We start from the raw sequence: 6,224 nt of genomic DNA on the forward strand, positions 1-6,224 counted from the left end.
CAGCTGCTTGGAGACTCCAGGCAGGAGATCAAGGGAATTCCAGCAGCCCAGCGCTTGACAGGGGGGATTAGACGGGGGGGTCCCTCCCAGCCAGCGCAGATGAAAGTGCCAAGCCGGGGCCTTTGAAGTGCAGCAGATCAGAGGCGAGGGGGCAGCGAGCTCACCTCCACCTGGAGATCCAGGGGGGCCCGGTTCTCTCAGCGCCGCCCCGGGGCCCTGGGAGAGGCACAGAGCCGAGGAGTCACCCTGCGTCCCCTGAGACCCCCACTGCCCCAGGGGGCCGGGCGAGGGCACAGCGGCGTGACGGGAAGCAGCAGTTGCTGCGGGGTCCGTACGGGGCTCGGGGCTCCCTCGGGCTGAGCTCCCCTGGCACCACCTGACGGGAACCTCGGGCCCTTGCCTGCCCACACCCCCGGGCCCCGGGGGTCCCAGCTGGGGGGCGCCCACTCACGCTGCCGTTCTCCTTGCTGGCCCACAGGAGCATGGTGCCGTCGCGCCGGCCGGAGCTGTTCAGATAAAGCGCCAGGGAGTCGGTGCAGAGCTGCCCGCGGCACCCCAGCGCCAGGTGGCTACGGATCTGCCGCTTCTCCGCGAGACGTCGCCCACCTCCGCGCCCCTGGGGGCAGAGAGCCCTTCAGTGAGGCCACGGACAGCGTCCGCCCCCAGCCCCCTCCCGCCCTGCCTGCCCATACCGCCCCAGCCCTGTCTCCACACCCTGGGGCCTCCTGCCCTCGGGCCCATGTCCCCGCCCAGCCCCCTCCTTCGGCACCAAGCGCAACCCCCTGCAACCGGGTGCCCCGCACGCCCCACCTCTCCTCCCAGTCTAGGGCTGAGTGGGGGAGGGAGAAGGCCGGTGCCCGCTGCAGGAGCTGGTCAATCTGCAGAGCATAGGGCACCGGGGGCGGCTGTGCCAACCAGTGCCCTAAGCCTTGATTCACTTGGGCCCAGTCCACAGGGTCTCTGCCCCCAGCCCCGCCCCTGGTGGCATCGCACTGAGACCCGGCGTCGGGGCCAGCGCTGGCAGCCAAAGCCCCAGGTAGCCCCTGCTGGAGGGGTCAGAGGGTGATCACAGGCTCCGCATGGCCTGGTACCCCCCCCGGGCAGTCACTCGAGGCCCCAGGGCCGCGCCCTGACCTGGCGCCTGGCCGTCGCCCACGAAGAAGGCCTCGATGTGCTCTTGCCGAAGAGCCCCAGGTTGCGGGCGTGGTGGGGGCAGGTGATCTGTTCCTGCCAGCCGCCTGCGGGGGGGGGCGGGGGCAGCGTTGGGGGCAGCACGGGGCTCGGCTGGCCGGAGCCAGAGGGCTGGGCAGGGAGGGGGCACCAAGGCCAGTGTCTCTCCAGCCCTAAGGGAGGGGCCAGAGCCTGGCAGCACCTGCCAGTGGGGGGGTGGGGTGGCACCGTGCCACGTTCGGGGCTCTGACGGGGCACCCAGCTCACAGCAGCAGGATTCAGCCCCTCGGCGCCAGGGGAGGGCAAGGGCCCCCGCTTCAGGGCCCTCGGCCCGGCCCACCCCCATTCAGCCCCAGAAAAGACAGAGCCGGGGCAAGCCGCCCTCCAGCATGGCCAGGGGGATGAGCCCCACTCAGGGGGGGCTGATATAGGGAACTGGCCTGGAGACGCCCCAGCCCTGCCCCCTTCGCACCGGGCCCCCAGGGCCCCCAGCTGGGAAATGCCCTTCACCCCCGGCCTATGGGGCCGGAGCCAGACTGACAGCCCAGAGGGGAAAGGCCCCATGGCCCAGTCCCTGCCCTGGGGCCGGACCAGAGCCAGCGCCCCCTCCAGGGGAAGGAGCGTGTCCCATTCCCCCCCCGGGGCCACACCTGAGATGAGCACGGCGTGGTGGCAGGTCTGGTACATGCGGCAGGATTTGTGGGAGGGCAGCTGCTGCCGGTGGCATCGGCGCGTGTTCTCGTCCAGCTCGCAGGGAGCGGCCGCGGGGCCGGGGCTGACGACGGGCAGCGAGCGGCTGGGGGCACGGGCTGAGCCCCTGCAGCTCTGCCAGGAAAAGCAACAGGTGATATGTGGCAGGACTGACAGCCAGAGGTGGGGCAGGGCCCACAGACAGACAGACAGAGGTGGGGCAGACGGACAGACAGACAGAGGCGGGGCAGGGCCCATAGATGGACAGACAGAGGTGGGGCAGACAGAGGCGGGGCGGGGCCCACAGGCAGACAGACAGACAGAGGCGGGGCAGGGCCCACAAACGGACAGACAGAGGTGGGGCAGACGGACAGACAGACAGAGGCGGGGCAGGGCACCCACAGACGGATGGACAGAGGCATGGCCCACAGACAGACAGAGGCGGGGCAGGGCCCACAGATGGACAGACAGAGGCGGGGCAGACGGACAGACAGACAGAGGCGGGGCAGGGCCCACAGATGGACAGACAGAGGTGGGGCAGGGCACCCACAGGCTCATGGCTGAGTCAGAATGGGGCAGAGGGGAATTGGGGCAGCGGGCCGGGGGGGGGCCCAGGGAACAGCCTCCTTCACTAGCAGAGCTGGGCCCGTCACCTGCCGGCAAGGCCCCGGGACAGTCACCGGGTTGGGGTGGTGCCTGGCCGGGGCCCCATGTCCCAGTGGCCGGGGCCCCGGCTGGGGGGAGAGTGGGGCGCTGCATTCCCTGCGCAGGGGAGTCCCGCTGATCCCTGGTCGCCGGGTGCCAGAGCGGCCCCTGGCTGCCGGCCCCGGCTCCCCGCGCACCCACCTACGCAGTGCAGCCTCTGCGGGCGCCTGGGGTCCTGCGCCGCGACCACCAGGGGCAGGACGTGAATCTCGCAGAGACCTGCCAGCGGCTCCTCCCGGCGGGCGCGCCTGGCCCCGGCGGCCTCCCCTGGCCCTGCCCGCCGCGCCCTCGCCGCTCGGTCCGGTCCTCGCAGCGGCTCCGCAGGGCTAGGGTCAGGCACTCGTAGCTGCCTGTGGGGCGAGCGCACGCTGTGGGGCCAGGCTGAGCACACCAGGACGGGGGGGGGCCGAGCTGAGGGGCACGCTGACCCACGCAGCCGGAGCCCAGGACCCATCGCGCCAGTCACCGCGCAGGGCAGGACGGGGCACGTCACACCAAGTGCTGGGGAGCCCCCCACTGAGCCCCCGCCCGCTCCCTGCGCACAGCGCCCCCTAGGGCCCCCCACGGGCATTGGGGCCCACCCTGACTGCCGGGGGAGAGCCCCCCACTGAGCCCCCGCCTGCTCCCTGCGCACAGCGCCCCCTAGGGCCCCCCACGGGCATTGGGGCCCACCCTGACTGCCGGGGGAGAGCCCCCCACTGAGCCCCTGCCCGCTCCCTAGGGCCCCCCACGGGCATTGGGGCCCACCATGACTGCCGGGGGAGAGCCCCCCACTGAGCCCCCACCTGCTCCCAGCGCACAGCGCCCCCTAGGGCCCCCCACGGGCATTGGGGCCAGCCCTGACTGCCGGGGGAGAGCCCCCCACTGAGCCCCCACCTGCTCCCGGCGCACAGCGCCCCCTAGGGCCCCCCATGGGCATTGGGGCCCACCCTGACTGCCGGGGGAGAGCCCCCCACTGAGCCCCTGCCCGCTCCCTGCGCACAGCGCCCCTTAGGGCCCCCCATGGGCATTGGGGCCCACCCTGACTGCCGGGGGAGAGCCCCCCACTGAGCCCCTGCCCGCTCCCTGCGCACAGCGCCCCTTAGGGCCCCCCACGGGCATTGGGGCCAGCCGTGACTGCCGGGGGAGAGCCCCCCACTGAGCCCCCACCTGCTCCCGGCGCACAGCGCCCCCTAGGGCCCCCCATGGGCATTGGGGCCCACCCTGACTGCTGGGGGAGAGCCCCCCACTGAGCCCCCACCTGCTCCCGGTGCACAGCGCCCCCTAGGGCCCCCCACGGGCATTGGGGCCAGCCCTGACTGCCGGGGGAGAGCCCCCCACTGAGCCCCCGCCCGCTCCCTGCGCACAGCGCCCCCTAGGGCCCCCCACGGGCATTGGGGCCCACCATGACTGCCAGGGGAGAGCCCCCCACTGAGCCCCCGCGGAGCGGGCGGAGTCAGGGCCCCACGGGCGCTGGGGAGGAGTCGGGTGGAGGCAGCCTCGCAGGAGCGGGATGCTGATGACCGCCCCAGGAGCGAGTCACCAGTGACCCAGGGCTAGGGTAGGAGGGGGCTGGCCGGGGGGGAGCCCAGAACTGGGGCTGGTGCGCGGGGGGGGGGCCTCAACCCAGGGCTGGGGTAGGAGGGGGTTGCGGGTGCGGGGCCTGGTGGGGGGAGGGGGAAGAGCCCTGGGCTGGGGCGGCAGGGGGTGCGGGTGGGTGAGAGGGGCACTGGTCGGGTGGGGGAGAGCCCAGGGGTGTGGGTGGGGGGGCAGCCTTGGCAGTGGCTTCCCCCCAGCTGGACACCAACCAGCCAGGTACTGGGCGCCAGGCAGCCACTGGCAGGAAGGGTGGTAGGTGTTGGGAAGCCCGGTGCAGGGGCTGCAGGAGGTGGCAGCCCCAGGCTGTGGAGGGGCAGGATCCGTCATTGCAGCGACCCAGTCTGGCTGCTGGGGCTCTCTGCCCTCCAGCCCTGGGTGCCGGGGCAGCCGGCTGTACGTGGCCTGCCAGTGCTGGAGGGGACCCCCAGGGGCACCGCACTCCACCAGGGGCAGTTCGACACCAGCCTATCACTTGCCGATGGGGGCAGGAGCAGCCACCCTGGGGTGACTGGAACAGGCGAGGCCTGGAGGGGCCGGCGGCCCACCCAGGGGCCCCCTGTGGCTGCCCATCCTCACAGCCTCGGCCTCAGTCCTGATTCTGGCTTTGTCAGCTTTAGCTACACAAGGCCTCTGGCCTCCCATGGGGCCGGCTCCGCGCTCCCTGCCGTTGTGGTGGCTGTAACCAGCACCTCGGGGCCTGGCAGTCCAGGGGTCTGGCCCTGCTTTCCTCAGAAGTGCCCGTGTGAGCACCCAGGCAGGGACTCTTCCTCCGGGCTGGAGCTTGGTGGGGCCAAGCCCTGACTTGTACCATGCAGGCCCGGGGCAGGGAACAAGGCCGCAGCGTGGAGCTGGTGCTCTTAGCCCCAGCCCGGGCGGAGATTCACTGGCACTGACTGCCAGTCAGTAGCTGCACTCAGGAGAAAGAGGGCGGAGGCCCTGCCCCAAGGGTCAGTGACCCTGCTCCTGGAGAGGGCCCGCCAGGCTGGCCGTGGGGGGGGGCTGCCCTGCATGGGGGGCGGGGAGGCCTGTGCTTGCCCCTGCAGCCCTAATGGGAACAAGCTGCTCAGGGGGCTGCCAGTGTCCCCTCCCCACAGGGCCGGAAACGCTCCCTGGGACATTTCCCAAGCACCAGCCGCTGGAGCCTGCCCAGCCCAGCTTCCGCAGGCCGAGGCCCAGGGAGACAAAGCGACTCTCCTTGTGGGAGCGGCCCCCCGGATGGCACCCCCAGGCCAGGGGTTCTCAGGGGCAGGGTGTGACGAACTGGGACTGTTCTTAATGTTTCCTCCGAATATTGTGGGGGTGCCTCAGTTTCCCCTAGGCAGTTCTTAAGTATCTAGGGGGTGGAGTAAGGGTGTATGATCCTTGCAGAGCCCTAGAGGGCAGGTGTGTGCAGGGGTCTGGACACAGAGAATGGCCGACACCCTGTTTCCTGGCAACTGATGGCCTGGGCCCTTCCCCCCCTGCAAGGTGAGAGCTGAAGGGTTGGAGAACAAAGGAATCAGGTGACCTCCTGGCCCGGGAAAGGAACAAAGCCCAGAGGAGGAGGGGCTGGAGGGAGTTTCAGTTTGGGGCTGGCTGAGACATGGAGTGAAGAGCAGACGTGGTTGACTCACTGCCCCCCAAAATGGACCCAGCCGAGAGGTCCCGTTCTCTGCACCTGCAAGCTCTGTTTTAGACCATGTTCCTGTCGTTTAATAAACCTCTATTTTATTGGCTGGCTGAGAGTCACGTCTGACTGCGAAATTGGGGTGCAGGACCCTCTGGCTTCCCCAGGAGCCCGCCTGGGCGGACTCGCTGTGGGAAGCGCACAGAGGGGCAGAGGATGCTGAATGCTCCGAGGTCAGACCCAGGAAGGTGGAAGCCGGGTGAGCTGTGTGTCCTGCAGACAGGCTGCTCACAGAAAGGCGACTTCCCCAGAGTCCTGACCGGCTTCGTAGGGAGCAGTTCCAGAGCATCGCCCAGGGACTCCGTGACAACTGGTGGCAGCGGTGGGATGTACTGCACCCCGTGGATGGCGCTTCCTGCAGTAAGTGACTGGGGAGCAGTAAAACGAAGGGGGATTGATGAGGACCAGGTGTGCT

This window comes from Caretta caretta, chromosome 11, assembly GCF_965140235.1.
Source record: "Caretta caretta isolate rCarCar2 chromosome 11, rCarCar1.hap1, whole genome shotgun sequence".
Classification (NCBI taxonomy): domain Eukaryota; kingdom Metazoa; phylum Chordata; order Testudines; family Cheloniidae; genus Caretta; species Caretta caretta.